Source organism: Babylonia areolata, chromosome 6 (assembly GCF_041734735.1).
Source record: "Babylonia areolata isolate BAREFJ2019XMU chromosome 6, ASM4173473v1, whole genome shotgun sequence".
Taxonomy (NCBI): Eukaryota; Metazoa; Mollusca; class Gastropoda; order Neogastropoda; family Buccinidae; genus Babylonia; species Babylonia areolata.
The window spans coordinates 45,767,687-45,788,960 of record NC_134881.1 but is presented as its reverse complement, the minus strand read 5'-3'; the positions used below and the strand labels follow the sequence as shown (position 1 = coordinate 45,788,960).

The window sequence follows — 21,274 nt, the reverse complement described above, 5'->3', positions numbered from 1 at the left end:
GTTTATAGGCTGAAGGACGTTTTATTGTTAACTTGTCAGTACAGTTATTACCCATTTATCTGACAGCTAATAGCTTCTGTTTTGTTGTAATATCGACAGAGGAAGGAGGAAACGGTGTGTTTGGAGTGTGATAAAACGATGTGAGTTAAAATTCCTTGGAGATAAACAGAGCGGATGATAATCATTGTGATTGTACACGATACAGCTCACGCCTCAACTTGGAAGAAAGGCGTGGCTATGAAGACATCGCGTGGCCTGTCAAGTGGAGTGAATTCTTTTTGAGGAGGAACAACACATTGTATTTCAACGTCGCAGTATTGGGCAAGAACCCAGGTCGATTTCGAAATCTGTGTGAAATTTACTGAAAAGGAAAGTCTTGTTCTTCGCGAAAAGTGCGTTCCGACTGAGCAGACGACAGTTGTTTTTTTTTTTGTTTTTTTTTTCTGGAACCGTTTTCTGCGGAGGGACGGTGTGACGTCATTGCAGCACCCACAGTGGAAAGTTCTGTCCGTCTGGAGTCTGCTGGTGAGTGATAAGCCTTTCTTTGATTCTCTCATTTGTGTGTGTGTGTTGTGTGTTTGTGTATGTGTGTGTGTGTGTGTGTGTGTGTGTGTGTTTATTGGACGAAACGACACCAGCGGTGAAACAAGTTTCATCGTTGTTTTCGTTTTGTAAGGAGATTATCCACCAACTCCATTAACCACACGTTGAATCACAACTTCAGTCAGATGCCGAAGAAAAGAAGCATAGAAACACCCCGAAACTATATTAAAAAAAAATTAATAAACTTCAGCAAAAATCAAATTGTTACTACGCACACACGCATGCACTCACTCTCTCAGTCAATCATAGCAGTCACACGCACGCACGCACGTAGTCACGCAAGCACACACACACACACACACACACACACACACACACACACACACACACACACACACACACACACACATGTTGGCAGATAATCATTAAAAAAATATGCACAGGAAATCCTTGTATGTTGGACGAAAACAAGTGAGTCAAAAGACTGAATGAAGGAACTCCTGCTTTCTCTCCCCACTACCCTCCCCTCTCATTGTCTCTCCCCTCCCCCTCTCTCTCTATTGACTCTTTTGTTGGTTTGGTTTTCTCTGTCAGTCTGTCTGTCTGTCAGTCTATCTGTCTCATTGACTCTGTCATTCCTGTGGACCATTGTAAATACTATGAACAGATAATGGTTTCTCTTTTTGTCCAGATTTTGTCCATTATCTTCTAAAACAATGAGAGTGATCGGTGACACAGAGAGAGAGAGAGAGACGTGCACAAACAGAAAAACATACACCTCCCACACCCCCTCCCCCCAAATATGCATAGGCCTACACATACACACGCCCAGTCACACACACACACACACACACACACACTCTCTCTCTGTCTCTCTATCTATCTCTCTCTCCCACACATACACACACGCAAGAACGCACGCACTCACATAGACATACACACAGACATACACAAACAGACACACATACACACGGACACACACACACACACACACACACGCACGCACGCACGCACAGACAGACACACACACACACGCACACATACACACATTCACACACACACATTCACACACACACATACATACACCCCCCCCCACACACACACACACACACACACGACCTAAGGGGTGTGGTCTGCACCTTGGAAATTCCTTGGCGAGTTAAGTATTCTTAAGGCGCAGATCGCCTTGTTGTGGCCAGACTTCAACATGATTATATGTCAGTATATGTATGGTAGTCTGTCGTGTCCGACTATGACCACCAGAACAGCAGAGGAGGTAACTGCTGTCCTGATTATCTGGGCTAGAATGTGATCATAGTGGAGAGTCTTTTGCCCAAATTTCTTCTACCACTCTCTCGGCCAAGTGGGTTTTAGGACAGTCGGCGTTGGGGTGGTCCCCAAAGTCCAGCTACCCCCCCCCCCCCCCCCCCCCCATGGCTGCAGTACTAATAGCCAGTGAAATCTTGCCACCAAATTTCATAGTCCTTCACAAAAGACGAAGCTGTAAATGACTTCCAACATTGCACTGGAGAAGCCATTGATGATACAGCTCTCACTTTGCTGTTGGCCCAGAGACATCGTGGAAGACAGCTGTGTGCTCCAACACAGAGACTAAAGACAGCTGTGTGCTCCAACACAGGGACTGAAGACAGCTGTGTGCTCCAGCACAGAGACATCGTGGAAGACAGCTGTGTGCTCCAACACAGAGACTGAAGACAGCTGTGTGCTCCAACACAGAGACTGAAGACAGCTGTGTGCTCCAACACAGGGACTGAAGACAGCTGTGTGCTCCAACACAGGGACTGAAGACAGCTGTGTGCTCCAACACGAGGACTGAAGACAGCTGTGTGCTCCAACACAGAGACTGAAGACAGCTTTGTGCTCCAACACAGGGACTGAAGACAGCTGTGTGCTCCAACACAGGGACTGAAGACAGCTGTGTGCTCCAACACAGGGACTGAAGACAGCTGTGTGCTCCAACACAGGGACTGAAGACAGCTGTGTGCTCCAACACAGGGACTGAAGACAGCTGTGTGCTCAGGGCTGACCCCTATGCTGGCTGCCCCGCTACTAGTCAGCCTTCTGTCTGGCCCACCGAGTTTAATTAATCATAGCACGGAATGGTACGTCTGTTTAATCGGCACACAAAGCCGATCGTGTGTATGTGTATTCAGCACACAAAACACTCGGCGAATTCTTGTTCGTGTTTACAGGACGGGTTGAGCTTGGCGTTTTAAGTTTCTTTGACAATGGATATGTATCTTTCGTTTGCGTCAAGTGACATACATACCACTGCTGTTTTTACTGAGTAAAAAATGAATAAAGAAAGAAACGAAAGGGGGGTGGAGGTGGAGGGGAGGGGGGCAGGGGGGAGTTGCGAGGGGGTTAAAAGGGGTCGAGTTTGTGTCTGATACGATGAGCAAACAGCGCAACTCTGTGTATGTGTGTGTGTGTGTGTGTGCGTGCGTGCGTGCGTGCGCGCGCGCGTGAGTGCCTTTAAAAAAAATTCTTTACACACACACACACACACACACATATATATATATATATATTGGTTGTGGCTATTAATGCCAGTGTTGATACATATGCGCAAGAATTCACCGGTGCTACAAAGGAATATAATGAGATGTTCTTTTTTCCCACTTTTTCCACCATTCAAGTCAGTGGTTTGTAATGTCCGGCATTTTTCCCCGCCACTGTTCATGTACACTTATGGAAGTCATTTTGTCAAGTAAGTTCTTCTTGCCTTCTGGTTACTTATTTATCTATTTATTTATTTTATTAGAGAGAGAGAGAGAGAGAGAGAGAGAGAGAGAGAGAGACTCTGAACTCCGAACTGTTTTAATGTACATCGGCCTTGGGCCACAATACAAAAGGACTGGGGTCGGTAAGGGGTCAGAACAAAACTTCGTCATGCGCACCCTGCATTTTGAGGCGTTGACATTCAAAGTTATACATTGGACAATACGTAAAACAACGAGATGGACTAAAGCTGTCAAATGACAACTAACACTAAAGTAATCTTATCACAGTACGACGTCTTTCACTATGAGCAAGGGAACATCAAACCATAGTTGCGGTGAAGCGAAAAGAAATCAGAATAGCCAACAGCATAATAACATTATTTCTGACATTCTAAATTTTCATTTTTCTCCTTCTGTTCATAGCATGAAAAACATCTTGACACATTGAATCTGTGAGTACTGTTAGTTGCTTTACGTAGCTCGGACAGTGCTACATCGATAGAAACATTCAAAAACTTATTTCTTAAGTCGTTATACATGAAATATTCAAATAAAAAATGGAACTCATCATCACTACGTGTCTTACAAAATGGACATCTTTTATCTTGATCGCATTCACTGTATCGAAACACGTTGTTATTAAAGAGGCAATACATTAAATCTGACTTGTGAAATAGCAACACGAAAACAGAAAGTGTCAACACAATAAATGTATTTTTCTTTTTTTCGAAAATTGATTTGAAAGACCTGTAACTCTCATAATTATCTATCTCTGTCTCTAATTGTACCAGACCATTCTTGAATGAAGAAATCCACTAATCGAGAGAGAGAGGGGAGAGAGAGAGGGGGAGAGAGAGGGGGGGAGAGAGAGGGAGAGAGAGGGGGGAGAGAGAGAGAGGGGGGGGGAGAGGGGAGAGAGAGAGAGAGGGAACATATGTTAGAGGAGGACAAAAAGAGGACCGATCCATCAGCAGATGAGGGGTGATGGTGTTGGACAGCTGACAGGACTGATCATCATCGTCAGTCCTCCACACAACACTGTGGTGACAGGTGCACTTTGCCCCGAGACACAAACCCTTATTGCACATGCTGTTAGCCCTGTTTTTTCACAGCCATCTTTATTCACTCACTTTTTGGGGGGTGTTTGTGGCTTTATTGCTTTTCTCAGTGCAGTGAACTCCACAACTTTGATAGGGGAAAAAACCCTGAAAGTATATGGTAATTTATGCGAATGCTAATTACGAGCAACGCAGGTCCTTGCCCGCACTTGATCTGTCTGTGTTTAGTTCTGTGTAGTTTGTTGTGTGTGTTCGGTGATCACTTTGTTGTGAAGTATTGCGTTTATTGATTTGTTGTTTGTTCATTTATTTATTAATGTACTGTCGGCCATTGGGGACAGAGGGTTGTCCCGAGGAAGCAGCTGTCCAGTGTTGTCACTGTCCGCACAGTCTGTGAAGCCATCATGTGTTGGACGGTGTAATTTGATGCCAAACTCTAATAAATGGCTGGCTGGCTGACTGGTCACCTGCCTGTTATCATCGTCATCCTCACAGTCATCGTGATCGTCATCATTATTATTGTCGTTGTTGTGGTAGTTGTAGTTTTTCTTTTCATCATCATCATCATCATTATTTTCATTATTATTATCGTCACTTTATCTTGACTGCTACTACTACTATTACTACTACTTCTACTTCTACCGCTACTACTACTATTCTTCGTCGTCTTCTTGTATGTATGGGTCCATAGGCAGGCCAACTGTTGGAAACTGCGTGCTTCGGGAGTTATTCCCATTGGGTGGTGGTGTTGCCCTGAGGCCCCTTGTTTAATCTCAGTGAGATTGGAAATCCCCCCTTCCCCCCTCCCCTCCCCTCCCCTCCAGGGCTTACATCGTGATAACGACAGAGCTGGTGAACTATGGCAACCCAGGTACATCATAGCAACGCCATGTCTGGCTGTGATGATAGTGATATGATGGGTTAGGGGTCGGGGAATGGATTGGACGTAGCAGCAATATTTCAATCCTAAACATATCAAATGCCACCAGTAAGACGTTGCCTTCTGTTTATTACATGGAAAAGGAAAAGAAATTTCGACAAATTCTGGTAATAATTCTCGTTTTTTTTTGACTTGAGTAGTGTATCAAAATCACTTCTTATACAGCCATTCAGAAATGTTCCTCTGAGGTCTCTGTCAGTGTTCAATGAGAGAGAGAGAGAGAGAGAGAGAAGGGACTGTGAGTTGGAAGATGGTGCTGTCTTTTTAAATATCTTTTCCCCCTTCTTCTGTCCTTGAGACGTCTCTTTGTTCTCCATTCGCAGTGGCTGTACATGTTCACGGGAACTGTCTAGTCTTTTTTTTAAATTTATTTTATTATATCTGCAGACATTAAGATGATGTATGAGCCAAAGGCAGCCTACACGACACGCTGGTGACGTACTACATTCATGCTGTATACATGTATACACAGGATCGGAGACAGAAATGTCTTGGCGAGGGCCAAGCATAGATAGCGGACAATGCACTCGCCATGTTCGGCAATGTCATACTCTCTCTTTCTCTCTGTGTCTGTCTGTCTGTCTCTGTCTTTGTCTCTCTGTCTCTGTCTATCTGTCTCTCTCTCTTTCTCCTTGTCTGTCTCTGTCTCTCTGTCTCTGTCTGTCAGTCTCTCTCTGTCTGTCTGTCTTTGTCTTTCTTTGTCTGACTGTCTGTCTTTCTGTCTGTCTTTCTGTCTGCCTCTCTCTGTCTCTCTCTGTCTCTGTCTGTCTGTCTGTTTGTCTGTCTCTCTCTCTCTCTCTCTCTCTCTCTCTCTCTCTCTCTCTCCACACACACACACACACACACACAGTCACACACTCACACACACACACACACACACACACACGGTAACACAAGGGTCAAGCATAGTCAGCAGTCAATTATCTGGCTGTGTTGTCAGCGTGTTGCCCGTCTCCTTAACGTCAGCGGTGGAAAAAAAAAAAGAAAAAAGAAAAAAATTGCAGTTCCAGATAATGAACAATACTTTGTTGTGTGTGAGTTGAAGGCACATTTCAGGTATCTGGTGGTCAAACCCTGGACGAGTCACAGGCTTCCTTTACTGACAGCACTGGACCACAACATAAAATTGACACACAAAAGAGCAAGGGTGCCCTGTAAAGCATCTTCAGGGTCCAGGGAGGGCCGGAGAAGAAGATGTGGAGGTGGAGGGTGAGGGTGAGGGCAAGGATGGTAGGGGGACACTTCACCGCCAGTTTTGCGTAACCGGGTTATCCGTTTAGAGGGACAAGAGGGTGAAAGCCCCTCGGTGGATCGACATCAGAATGGAAGACAGCCCAGAATGCGCCAGAAAATCTGCTGATATGAATACCTATTCGTGCTGACGGAACAACTATGTCGGCGGCCTGGTTTAAAAGTGTCTCTGTTATCGTGTAGAAGTGTGTGTGTGTGTGTGTGTGTGTGTGTGTGAGAGAGAGAGAGAGAGATCCCTTCGGGGCACTGAGTGTTGCAGGGTTATTATACCCTTGCTGTGAAAGCCTTGGAATGGCATTCTGACCACTCACCTGTAAAGCATTTTTTTTTTTTTTACTCTCGTGCAATCCGAAACTCCCACATTTCTATCAGTGGGTTTTTACGTGCATCACATTTTTTTTTTGTGTGTGTGTGTTGTTGTTTTTTTTTTATCCCCACGTTAAGCAGCACTGCTTTGTGTTAATGTGTGGGTGAAGGCGGGGTATGTTGATTCTGGGGACTGCAGGTAAAAGGCTCCACCCTTAATCCGCAAGACGCCGTCGTGTTTCGAACCATGCCCGGAACTCGGGGACCACGTGGCCAAGACAGCCCTGATGACGTCACACTCATTCCTCAGTGATGGTGCCCATTGCTAAGCCTTCGTGGTGATTGTGACGGAAATGTGAGACAGGCACTTGACAGGAAACCAGTTTCTGTTTCTAGAGTGTGGTTGAGGGAGCAATACTGCTTTTCAATTATCTTTTTTTTTAAATCCAGCTCTCAAGGCAAAGGAAAAGAAAAACAAAAACAAAAAAAGCAAAAAATAACCCCCATTGATAGAGGGCACACAGACAAATGAAGAAAAAAAGTATAAATGAAACTGCGCATGCGCATATTTACTTTATATACAAAACACCCAGTTCGTGTGTGTGTGTGTGTGTGTGTGTGTGTGTGTGTGTGTGTGAAAGAGAGAGGGAGAGAGATAGGGGCGCAGGGTTTTTGGTGGTAAACGAGATACAGTTACCAAAAAAAGTAACCACGATGAGGCTGTCATGACGTCCATAATAATAATAATGGATATTTATATAGCACACTATCCAGAAATCTGCTCTAGGTGCTTTACAAAAACGCTTTTGTTAACATAAAACATTATATCTATGTTACATACACACACAAAAATGTGACTACACACACACACACACACACACACACACACACACACACACTGCATACATAATTTTAACATACATGTGTATCTAACAGCTATCCTAACACATACGCACACATAGGCAGGCACAATCACAGGAACTGCCCACTCCAAACCCAGTCGTGGTGTCGACGCCCGTCCCGCCCAGCGATAAGCCCGGAACACAGCAGGCCCGCAGTGAAGCCAGGGGCTGTTGGTTATCAGACAGCTGCTTTCCGCTGTGATGGCCCCTGTCGTCAGTCAGTCTGATGTGACGTCACACGTCTTCACACTGATGTGGACACTCCCGTTCCTCCAGTCACCCCCCCTCCCTCTTCCCTCCCTGTCCCGTCCTGTCCGCGTTCCACCAGCCCCCCCCCCCCTCCCCTCACTCCCCTCACCCCTCCCGGTCAGTGTTCGTCCAGACGGGCGCAATAGCCGAGTGGTTAAAGCGTTGGACTGTCAATCTGAGGGTCCTGGGTTCGAATCACGGTGACGGCGCCTGGTGGATAAAGGGTGGAGATTTTTACGATCTCCCAGGTGAACATATGTGCAGACCTGCTAGTGCCTGAACCCCCTTCGTGTGTATATGCAAGCAGAAGATCAAATACGCACGTTAAAGATCCTGTAATCCATGTCAGCGTTCGGTGGGTTATGGAAACAAGAACATACCCAGCATGCACACCCCCGAAAATGGAGTATGGCTGCCTACATGGCGGGGTAAAAACGGTCATACACGTAAAAGCCCACTCGTGTGCATACGAGTGAACGCAGAAGAAGAAGTGTTCGTCCAGGTCCGCACTGTGTGGAAGTCTGTGATTATAGTGAACTGTTGGCCTAGTGGCAACACGTCTGCCTTAGAAGCGAGAATCTGATCGCACCTGGTTCGAATCCTACAGTCGCTAGTATTCTCTCCCCGTCCACTTGACCTTGAGTGGTGGTCTGGTCGCTAGTCATTCGGATGGGACGATCAACCGAGGCCCCGTGAGCAGCATGCACTTAGTAAACGTAAAAGAACCCACGGCAACAAAAATGTTGTCCCTGGCGAAATTCTGAAGAAAAACCCACTTCAATAGGAAAACAAATAAAAACAAATAAAATGACAGGCAGGAAAAAAATGGGTGGCGCTTTCAGTGTAGGACGCACTCTCCCTGAGGACAGCATACCGAATTTCACACAGAGAAATCTGTTGTGATAAAAGTGAAATACAAAACAATTATGACACGTTCAGTGCTTATCAAGGTCTTTATTGTGACACTGTTCGGTGCTTATCAAGATCTTTATTGTGACACTGTTCGGGGCTTATCAAGGTCTTTATTGTGACACTGTTCGGGGCTTATCAAGGTCTTTATTGTGACACTGTTCGGGGCTTATCAAGGTCTTTATTGTGACACTGTTCGGGGCTTATCAAGGTCTTTATTGTGACACTGTTCGGGGCTTATCAAGGTCCGTATTATGACACTGTTCAGCGCTTATCAAGGTCCGCATTATGACACTGTTCAGTGCTTATCAAGGTCCGCATTATGCCACTGTTCAGCGCTTATCAAGGTCCGCATTATGACACTGTTCAGCGCTTATCAAGGTCCGCATTATGACACTGTTCAGCGCTTATCAAGGTCTTTATTGTGACACTGTTCGGTGCTTATCAAGGTCCGCTTAATGACTGTTCAGCGCTTATCAAGGTCCGCTTTATGACTGTTCGGTGCTTATCAAGGTCCGCTTAATGACTGTTCAGCGCTTATCAAGGTCCACTTTATGACTGTTCGGTGCTTATCAAGGTCCGCTTTATGACTGTTCGGTGCTTATCAAGGTCCGCTTTATGACTGTTCGGTGCTTATCAAGGTCCGCTTAATGACACCGCAGACATCGAGGAGGACGTTGGCAGGCTGATTATCTTCAGTCTGGCCCCGCGCTGTTTATTCGTTGTGCGACACGGATCTCAGACTGTGACCAGATTGGTGTTTGTGCTGGCAGCATGTACCCCCCAAACCAGGACTGTGCCTCCCATTGCTGGATACAGATGTTATAGTGTGCCAGCAGTGTCACCCCCCACCACCCACACTCTGTCCCCCTTCCCTCCCCATCCCTTCACCCCACCCCCCCCTTCTTATCTCCCTTCCCGCTCCATCCAAAGTCCAGTCAGCGAGTGCATGATTAGTTGATCCCATATCCCCCATGTCTGCTCCCATCTCTCTTCTATTAGAATCGAACCACACAACACTTACAGTTTTTACACAGATATGGTGTACATCTCAACCTCTGTGAAGACCAAGTGTTGACATTGTGAATCAGTCGCTGTGTCTTGCTCAGTGCTTGGTAAAGACACCTTGTGGAGTCGGTGTGTCTTGTGAGTGCTTGGTAAAGACACACCTTATGGGATCGTTGTGTCTTGTGAGTGCTTGGTAAAGACACACCTAGTGGGGTCGTTGTGTCTTGTGAGTGCTTGGTAAAGACACACCTTATGGGGTCGGTGTGTCTTGTGAGTGCTTGGTAAAGACACACCTTATGGGGTCGATGTGTCTTGTGAGTGCTTGGTAAAGACACACCTAGTGGGGTCGTTGTGTCTTGTGAGTGCTTGGTAAAGACACACCTTATGGTATCGTTGTGTCTTGTGAGTGCTTGGTAAAGACACACCTAGTGGGGTCGTTGTGTCTTGTGAGTGCTTGGTAAAGACACACCTAGTGGGGTCGTTGTGTCTTGTGAGTGCTTGGTAAAGACACACCTAGTGGGGTCGTTGTGTCTTGTGAGTGCTTGGTAAAGACACACCTTATGGTATCGTTGTGTCTTGTGAGTGCTTGGTAAAGACACACCTAGTGGGGTCGTTGTGTCTTGTGAGTGCTTGGTAAAGACACACCTAGTGGGGTCGTTGTGTCTTGTGAGTGCTTGGTAAAGACACACCTAGTGGGGTCGTTGTGTCTTGTGAGTGCTTGGTAAAGACACACCTTATTGGGTCGTTGTGAGTGCTTGGTAAAGACACACCTTAAGGGGTCGTTGTGTCTTGTGAGTGCTTGGTAAAGACACACCTTATGAGGTCGTTGTGTCTTGTTAGTGCCTGGTAAAGACACACCTTATGAGGTCGTTGTGTCTTGTTAGTGCCTGGTAAAGACACACCTTATGGGGTCGTTGTGACTTGTGAGTGCTTGGTAAAGACACACCTTATGGGGTCGTTGTGAGTGCTTGGTAAAGACACACCTAATGGGGTCGTTGTGTCTTGTGAGTGCTTGGTAAAGACACACCTAGTGGGGTCGTTGTGTCTTGTGAGTGCTTGGTAAAGACACACTTAGTGGGGTCGTTGTGTCTTGTGAGTGAATGGTAAAGACACACCTTATTGGGTCGTTTTGAGTGCTTGGTAAAGACACACCTAATGGGGTCGTTGTGTCTTGTGAGTGCTTGGTAAAGACACACCTTATGAGGTCGTTGTGTCTTGTTAGTGCCTGGTAAAGACACACCTAGTGGGGTCGTTGTGTCTTGTGAGAGCTTGGTAAAGACACACCTCATGGGGTCGTTGTGTCTTGTGAGTGCTTGGTAAAGACACACCTTAAGGGGTCGTTGTGTCTTGTGAGTGCTTGGTAAAGACACACCTCATGGGGTCGTTGTGTCTTGTGAGTGCTTGGTAAAGACACACCTTAAGGGGTCGTTGTGTCTTGTGAGTGCTTGGTAAAGACACACCTAGTGGGGTCGTTGTGTCTTGTGAGTGCTTGGTAAAGACACACCTATTGGGGTCGTTGTGTCTTGTGAGTGCTTGGTAAAGACACACCTCATGGGGTCGTTGTGTCTTGTGAGTGCTTGTAAAGACAGACCTTATGGGGTCGTTGTGTCTTGTGAGTGCTTGGTAAAGACACACCTAGTGGGGTCGTTGTGTCTTGTGAGTGCTTGGTAAAGACACACCTATTGGGGTCGTTGTGTCTTGTGAGTGATTGGTAAAGACACACCTTAAGGGGTCGTTGTGTCTTGTGAGTGCTTGGTAAAGACCTTGTGGACAGTGAGGTGTGTTGAGACTGCCTGCACTGCTGTTTCCGGTCGTGTTGACAAAGGGACTGTACTCTCCGTTATACCGTTTTGTGTTGTATTACTTTTTCTGTCGCAACAGAAGCCTGAACATTGATATTGTTCTTACTGAAACTGATTTCCACTGCCACTCCAAAAGAAGACAGGGTGTGTTCTCATCTCTCCACGCCTTCCCACATGCCGTCTTTGGGACCGGACATCTGCTTTCTTTTCCGTCTCAAACAAATGTCACAGCGTGCGGACTGATCCATACACGCTGCGCCACACTTGCTTAAAAAAAAACTGAAGTGGAAAGCAGCACATGCATAAGAACATGCTCGTCAGGCCTTAGGGGTCAGCCCTGTAAAACCATGTATAAACATTAACATTGAATGAAATGAATGAACAAAGCAAACAAATAGATAGTTACATTAAAGTATGTTAAAGCGAAAGAAAACCAAACTCCGCATCTTCAACTCCAATGTGAAGTCAGTTCTACTCTACGGATGCGAGACATGGCGGACAACACAGACGATGCAGCAGAAGATTCAGACATTCTTCAACACCTGTCTGAGGCGCATCTACAAGATCCGATGGCAGGAGAAGATCCGAAACGAAGATCTGTGGGAGCGAGCGGGACAGGAACCAGTGGCCAAGCAGATACTGCGGAGGAAGTAGGGCTGGATGGGACACACCCTCAGGAAGCCAGCGTCCAGCATCACACGCCAAGCCCTGACCTGGAACCCGCAGGGAAAGAGGAAGAGAGGCCGGCCTCGCAACAGCTGTAGGCGAGATACCGAGGCAGAGCTGAAGCAGCAAGGGACCAACTGGACTGGAATGACCAGAACAGCCCAGAACAGAGTGCGATGGCGAGGGGTCGTCGATGGCCTATGCTCCACCAGGACCGATGGGCAAAATGAAATGAATGAAAGCGAAAGATCAAATGCATATATTTATACTGTGTACGCCTTTTCTGGTTGTTGCTGACGTGTGGTGTGGTGTGTTGTGGAACATGGCTCATAGTCCCTCTGACAACTGAAAGAACGTTCCTCTCCACTTTTCCTTCTGCAGTTATCATCGAAAAGCACAACATAAAGCCCCTTTCTCTCTGCCTGTGTGTCTCTCTCTGTCTCTTTCTGTCTGTCTGTCTCATTCTTTGTCTCTCTGTCTATCAGTGTCTTTGTCAGTCTCTGTCTCCCTCTAGGTCCCTCGTCTCTCTCTTTTTGTCTGTGTCTGCCTCTATCTATGTTTGTCTCTGTCTCTCCATCTCTCTGTCTCTTCTGACCGTCTTCCCCTCTTTCACCCTTCTCTCTCTTTCATCCTCAGTCCTGTAAAAAAAAAAAAAATTTAAAGGGTGGGGGGGGGGGGGGGGGGGGGGGGGGGGGGTGCACACAGTGTCACAGAGTGCAGGTGAAACATGTAAAACTTTAATCTTTTGTTTCACTGTTTAAAAGGGGGAGTTTTTTGTGGGGAGGGGGTGGGGAAAGTACAACACCGTGTCCGTCTTCCTTCTTGTCGTTGAAGTGCGTTCTTTGGGTGGACACTGGCTGGCCCCTCCTTGTCTTCCTGCACTTTGAATGTGGGGTGAGGGAGACTAGGGTGTGTGTGTGGGGGGGGGGGTGCGGGGGGGAGCGGAGATGATGGGGGCGGGATCGTACGTGTTGTGATGTGTGTGTGTGTGTGTGTGTGTGTGTGTACAATCTGTCGTGTATTCCGTAACCTGGGGTGTGTTCATGTTCTTGTTTTTGTTGTTGCTGTTGTTGTGGGGGGTAGGGAAGGGGAGGGTGTGTCTGTCTGTCTGTCTGTCTGTCTTTGTTTGCACACTGTACTCCCAAACAGGACTTGTGTCTGTTTCTTCCCCCAAAGTTTCAAAGCGTACAAACACCACCCATTTGCAACAGACTACAACCCCAGAGCACAGGCAAAAATCATCATCTGTGGATGTCAGTGTGTGTGGGTGTGTGATAGTAGTTATTGTAGTCTGTGGCCCAGATGTTGGGATGGTCCACACAGCACTACCCGGACTCTCACAGCTGGACTGTGTGCTGATTTTTGACAGGTCAAAGTGACAGGCGGATGGCACTCCAGTGCAGACGGGTAGATACGGTAGTTGGTGCTGGGTGGTTTGCGAGTTGCTGACACGTACGTGTTAACTGCACTACTCGTGTGGTGACAGTGGTTCTTTCGACTTGAAGGGATTGGTTCAATGTTAGCGTCTTGATGAAGTGCAGCGTCTTGAAGGAGAGAGACAGAGATAGAGAGGATACGATACAGAGACAGGAAAAGAGAGAGAGGGCGGGCACAGACAGAGAAGGAAGAGAGGGCAGAGAGAGAGAGAGAGAGAGAGAGAGAGAGAGAGAGAGAGAGAGAGATGGCACAGAGACAGGAAGAGAGAGAGGGCAGAGAGAGAGAGAGAGAGCGCGAGCGTGTGTGTGTGAAACACTTTTTTTTTCGTGTCGTGTTGTGTGCTGTGCTTTTATACAGAATGCGTACTCAAGCTTACGGTGCGGGGGAGGACGCACACCTGCGCGCGCACACGAACACGCACACAGACGGACACACACACACACACACACACACACACACACACACACGCTGATAGAGAGAAAGACAGCTGTGTTAGTTTGTTTTTTTTTCTTTATGTCGTCAAATTATGTTAAACTTACTTGTCTGCTCCTGGATATTGTGGGTGAAGGGACACAGAAGAGATGTTATTGTGAGTGACAGGAACACAGAAGAGATGTTATTGTGAGTGACAGGAACACAGAAGAGATGTTATTGTGAGTGACAGGGACACAGAAGAGATATTGTGAGTGGCAAGGACAGAGAAGAGATATTATTGTGAGTGACAGGAACACAGAAGAGATATTGTGAGTGACAGGGACACAGAAGAGATATTATTGTGAGTGACAGGGACACAGAAGAGATATTATTGTGAGTGACAGGGACACAGAAGAGATATTGTGAGTGACAGGGACACAGAAGAGATATTGTGAGTGACAGGAACACAGAAGAGATATTGTGAGTGACAGGGACACAGAAGAGATGTTATTGTGAGTGACAGGAACACAGAAGAGATATTGTGAGTGACAGGGACACAGAAGAGATATTGTGAGTGACAGGGACACAGAAGAGATATTGTGAGTGACAGGGACACAGAAGAGATATTGTGGCTGACAGGGACACAGAAGAGCAAATCACTGCTGATTCACGGAATGAAAGGCGCACTTACACCTGAGTGAATGCAGGCATAACGAGAAAATAAACACAGCGTGGTTTCCTGGTCTTCTTCCATCAAACGATTGCCTGTCACCCTGACAAGGAAATATGAATAATAAAACACTTATGATTTCAATTCACCGCATCGCAGATAGCCACATTGATAGCACGCCAGCCTTCAGTAGCCAATCAGAACAACGACGATTGTGGGTTACCCACAAACCAACCCATTAGTGCACCAAATGGGCCGGAAAGCGGTCACACAAGGAGCACCGCCTGTACCTTCTCTTTTCACTTCAATGGGCAGGGACAAAGAGCCACAGGAAATCATCAGCGTGATTCATGCACAAATACCTGATCAAAAAACCACAGATTGCTATCAGCGCCTGTGTCTCCAGAGACTTGAACTTTGGATGTGGCCCAGCGGTTACCATCAAGGACTGACGATCAGGACGCTGTGGGTTCCAGTTCTGTTAGAAGCCTACAACGTGTGGCCCAGTGGTTACCATCAAGGACTGGCGACCAGGACGCTGTGGGTTCCAGTTCTGTTAGAAGCCTACAACGTGTGGTTTTGTTCCGTTTGGCTTCTTAGAGTGTGGTGTTGACTGGAATGGGGAGACCAGAGCTCTTGGCATGCCACCGGCATCTCACGGGTACGGGGGTGTCTGTGTGTTAACTCGGGTGTCCTGAGCACCACCCCGGGTGGCTGATGTCTGATTGTTTTTTGTTTGTTTGTTGGTTTTGTTTTGTTTGTTTTTGTTTTGTTTTGTTCTGTTTTGCTCCCCTATTATCTGCACCCTTTCAGTGGCATTACTCCCACGCCGCTCATTTAGATCCCCCCCATTCACGGCCACACCCGGGTTCGTCCGTCACAGTTCCAACGTCGGCAGTTCTCAGGGAACCATCGATGTTAGGTCGCCAGGAGGCCACACACCAGAGGAGAACCTGCACTGCTGCTGAGTCACTTCGGTGGTGTTCAGTGGTGCCTGTTCTGATTTAACGTACTTTGGACACCACCTACTAAGCCCCCTACTAACGACAATAATGGCTTAGTCGCGGAGCCAGACTGAGTGAGCGTCCCTCCCAGAGTGGAGACCGCCACAACGTCCCTCAGACAACAGCCCCTATGAATCTGCCGACACTGAGACATTAACAGGACTCACCCCAGGCACAGAAGTGGAGGGGTATCGAAACTGAGGCAACCTCTTCCTTCCCACCCCCCACCTCCCGCCAGGTAATATTTGCTGCCCGTCTTCATTTGTCCCTCCAGAATTCGGTTGGTGCGTGCATGGATCGGCACCTTTAGTGAAGTTGGGAGTTACCCGACAGAGAAGGGCGTGCTTTGGTAGTGATGGTGGTGTGTGTGTGTGTGTGTGTGGGAGGTGGGAGGGGGGGGGATTTACTGTGTCAACACTCACTGTGTTCCTACATTGTGTCTGACGGGTTTGAACGCAGGCCAGAGAAAGGCTGGACAGCTAGTAGCAACGCTCCGCTTGGAACCCGCTGCAAAGGTTTTGAAACCAGAATGATGTCATGATAAGGCATACTGTGCCCAGGTAGTCTTGACGTGCTTCCCCGACAGGCGACATTTAAGCATTTTTATCTGTTTTAGAGAATACATTAACTGACTGTGATTCTTGTGTATTGTCTATGTGTGTTACACTGTCATTTAGTAATTTATTTATGCAGATAACAAAGGTTTCTGAACTCTGACACCAAACTGACAATCGTGACGGTTCTTTAGTGCTGCCCTTCATTCTTGAGGGCTCAGTTAGGCAGTAAGCACTCTGCATTCTGTAAAATGGAGTGTGGGTATATAGGTTACGTGTGTGTACATTCTTCTTCTGATTCTGTCTGTCAGTTTGCCTTTCTCCCTCGCTGTCTCTTCGTCTCTATGTCTATCTATATTTTGTCCCATCATTCTCAGTCTTTCTCTGCCTCCTCTTTATCTCGATCTTTTCGTTTCTTTCAGTCTCCCTGTCTCTCTCCCCTCTCTCACCCCCTCTGTCTCCCCCCTCTCTCCTCTCTCTCTCTCTCTCTCTCTCTCTCTGCCCCGTCTCTCTCTCCGCCCATCTCTCCCCCTCTCTCTGTATCACTGTCAGTCTCTCCACGGCTGTCAGTTTATCCAGCAGGATGCACGACATTTGTTTGCTCCATGTCAGCCTGCAGTGGGATGTGCTATGTGCACTTCACTTCACTTCATTTCACTTCAGTGCAGTTCAGATCAGTACAGTGCAGTTTAGTTCTGTTCAGTCCAGTTGCTCAAAGAGGCGTCACTGCCTTCGGACAATTCCATATACGCTGCACCATATCTGTGAGCAGATGCCTGACCAGCAGCAAAGCCAACACGCTTAGTCAGGCCTTGAGGAGAAATGAAATAAAATAAGATGAATAAAAATAAAATGAAATCAAACAGAATAGCATAAACATTTAAATTCAGTCATTCATTCATTAATGAACATAACAAATATGATAAGAATACAAATGAAGTAAGATAAATAAAGATGTGCGGACCAGCCCACATCCCTTGACGTGGCCATCACTTGAACAAACGGAATGCACTGACATGTCCTGCCATATCCCTTTCACTTTTTGCTGTCGTCATGTTTTGTGGCTGATTATGTAGCGTCCTTAATTGATGTGTCGTCGTTGATGTTGTTTTTGTTGTTGTACTTTTTCTTCGTAGTTTTCTTTTCTTCTTCTTTTTGACTCATTTATATAAACAAAGTGAGTCTATGCTTTAACCCAGTGTTCGGTTGCCAGTGTGTGTGTGTGTGTGTGTGTCCATGGTAAACTTTAACATTACCATTTTCTCTGGAAATACTTTGTCTGTCAATACCAAATTTGACATAAAAATAGTAAGAAAAAAAATGTCTTCACGGTCATACCAATAACAAAGTCTCTCGAATTAAGCTGTTTTTTTCCGAATCATTAACGGTTTATTTCGTTGAGGTTTGTTCTGAAATCCGAAAATTCTAAAAACCGCTTCCCACTCAGGCCTACTGGTAGGTTGGTTGTATTCTAAGACATGACCTCGTTTTTCTTGTTCACAGTTAAAAGGAAAGAAATACAGACTCTGGACAGAACACACACACTAAAACTAACTACTCCATCAACGTATTTACTGCATATAAATATTCTAAAGTTGACACTGAATTAACTGGAATTAACATAAAAGAAAAAATTGAATGATCGTTTCTTTCAGCTCGTTGTACGCCTCGACTGGTTCGTGCAGATACAGAGATCTACCATGTGTTGCTTTGTGCTTGGAGGGATTGCTAGCATTGTCTCCTTTACCGCCGAAATAAAAGAATAATCGAGATATAATAAAACACACAAAAAACATGATTTAAACGGCGTTATTACGTCCACTACAATCACATCTGTTTATCGCACGAAGAAGAAAACGTCAAGTGGGAATTAGTTTGCTTGCTTCGGAACTAAACATGCATGGTTCGGTCCCGCTCCCATACATTTTTTTTCTCACCCAAGCTTATTTTATATATCATATTTATTACAGAGCACTTTTCCACATTTTTTTTAAAGCGCGAAGCACAAGTGAGTCTTGAAGGCTTTGTTGTTCTTCTTGTTGTTCTGCTTGTTGTCGTTCTTCTTTTTCTGCTCCTCCTCATCTACCTCCACATCCTGTATTTTCACCACCTGTTTTGCATTGCAAATGCTGTCCCGTTTATGTTTGAGAAGAACGTGATTCCACTTCAGTTTGCCGTGATAAAGTTTGTTCCTGTTCACAGAAACAGTGTGTATACTGATTAATTAAGTCCGTTCCAGTTCAAAGATGCACTGCTTTGATAAAATCCGTTCCTGTTCATAGAAACACTGTATATGATTATATACAGGATAGAAATGGATAGACCTGACAACGATAAAGGGAGGTGTAAAACGAAGAACATTAGAATGAACGGGCGCGCGCGCGCGCGCGTGTGTGTGTGTTTGTGTGTGTGTGTGTGCGTGCGTGCGCGCGCGCGCGCGCGCGCGTGTGTGTGTGTGTGTGTGTGCATGTGGATGGGTGCTTCCGTGGGAGCGAGCCTGCACGATGTGGAAAGTGGGTGTAGTGTGATACCAAAGAAATGCCTGAGGATGGTATCCAGACCCGAAAGCCCTCAGAACTGTTGATAGTTGGAGAACTTGTGTAGGTCACTTCAAGTGGATCAATTGTGAAACAAGTACTGGGTCGTCAGCACCGCCCTACTTATGTCCACACAAACACACACACACACAGATATATATGTGTGTGTATATGTATGTATATATATATATGTGTGTGTGTGTGTGTGTGTGTGTGTGTGTGTGTAGCCAAGCGCTCAGCTGGCTTCAGATACTGCTTCACACACAAGCTATAGCAGACGCCATTTTTCACAGCGTACCTGCTGCTCTTCAGTGACTCAGGCATAAGGCACGACGCCATTCCAAATTTGAATAATCGGTACACATTCCAAACAACCTCCAAACATTTAGTGAATCAAGACCTGTATCGTTCGCTGCAATGTTATATCTGCTGTGCTTACACACACACACACCTTTATCAGATAGAAGCATAGTTGATATCAGTTTCATCGTTCGTCAGTCTAAAGATTTCAACTGACGCTAAGCTTGCGTCATTTTGCCTTCTCATCACACATAATGCTAGAGTCTACAATTTTGTATGTCACTGCCGTTGGAAACTAAAACCACACCACTAATGTAGTGTTTGGATGAGAATAGATCAGGTGTTTAGAAGATACAAAGCGGATTTTCATTCTCGACACTTAACGACAATCACTCAACACTTAGCGTTACTTGACAGCTTTGACCGAAGTGAAATCTGTGTTTCTGACACACAGTATTTAATTAAATATCTCTTTTGTCGGATCAGTAAAATACAAGTATTATATACTGGAAGAATTGTCGAAATCCCATCTTTAAATCTATACCATTTGTTTTTGCCTACGTTAAACTGGTTTAACGCAGTTTGTAATTTTCAGTGATGGACTTGCTAAAACTGACACTTTTCAGGTGACTTAAATTAAGATGATAAATTCGTTTTAAATAACCAACACTTTACTTTTTACTCAATAGAAAGTAGGTGTTGAGCTGTTTCTTTTGCGACCAATCCAATGTAAATCGGTTCAGGAATCATTTAAAAATATGTCGCTGAACACCTTGTAACAAACACAGATTACTCAAATATTTAGCACCATAGGCCCGATTTGCTTCACAGCACACGCAGGCGTCATTGAAGTTCGCTTCACTTGCATAAATAGCCACAGCAGGTCAGTGATGACTGGTCACTTTTCCACCTGGCCAGTCACTGGCCAGAGCCTGCTCTCTCTCTCTCTCTCTCTCTCTCTCTCTCTTGCTGTGTCCTACACAGAGTGTGTTGTAGCAAAGGCCAGCATCATCGCCATATCGCTGTAAGTACTGTGTGTAAAATGTGCTGATGATTTGTAAATTGTATTCTTTGACACAGTATTTGTGTTCATACAAGCATGTTGTTATTGCCTTAGTTTGGTTTACTTGGTTCAGTTATTGCTTTGACATGTAGTCACAGCTCTGCGATGATTGATCTAAATACGCGCCATGTCGTCATATGCTTGTTAGCAGTATTTCATTTCATTCCTTTCAACGTCACAGCCAGTGACGTCTCTGGACACTGATAGTTTGTTCAAGAATGTTCTAGTGTATGACGCATTCTTTCTCACTTGCTGTCACTGATGAAGGTTAGGTTGAGCACAAGCTTAGCTATGTTGATACTTGGCTTTGATGCAACTGATTACTTGTGCAAGTTCATTCACCACTTAATGGTTAAGCCATGATAGTTTTCAAATAATTTTATTGAGTACTGTCTGGTCTCTCAGTGTGCTCAGGACTCTATCATGTGTGTAGTATTCTGTTGTGGTGATTACAAGGTAGTGTTTGATTAATATGTTATTGGTTAAAACCATCTGGTATGCATCGCAGTCTGTTAATTGTAATTTAGCGGTTATGCTCCCCCCAATACGGCTTTCTCCAGTATAGTGCTACATAATAACTGATTCATTTGAGTCACTTTGACACAGTATGATCTTTACATAATCTAAACTGTCAGTGAAACTTTCATTAAATCAGCTTAGCTTCAACCACTGTAACTGCACTGTTTAAATGTCTAAGACATGTCATTTGCTGTCAGTGTTTAGTCTTCACACATATGCATTATGTTATGTTGTTGCTTATCCCAAACTGAGTGGTAGTCTTTCCATGTAATATGTATACATGCTGCCTAATATCCACTTGCATTCCTGACATAGTGTACTTAATGATATTTGTTTGTTGTGTCCTACCAGGCATTGTCTTCCTGATCACTTCTCTTCGTCTTTACTTGAAAATAAAA

At 45.6% G+C, this 21,274-nt stretch overlaps 1 protein-coding gene across 9 annotated transcripts in view; it reads left to right on the top strand.

Moving 5' to 3' along the window:
• Positions 1–21,274, top strand: part of LOC143283086 (uncharacterized) — a 103,032-nt gene that overhangs the window by 302 nt on the left and 81,456 nt on the right. For all 9 annotated transcript variants that reach the window (XM_076589133.1, XM_076589132.1, XM_076589131.1 and 6 more), the window contains exon 1: positions 1–525. This exon is cut by the window's left edge. The gene's annotated coding sequence lies outside the window, so the exon portion shown is untranslated. The remainder of the gene's footprint in view (positions 526–21,274) is intronic.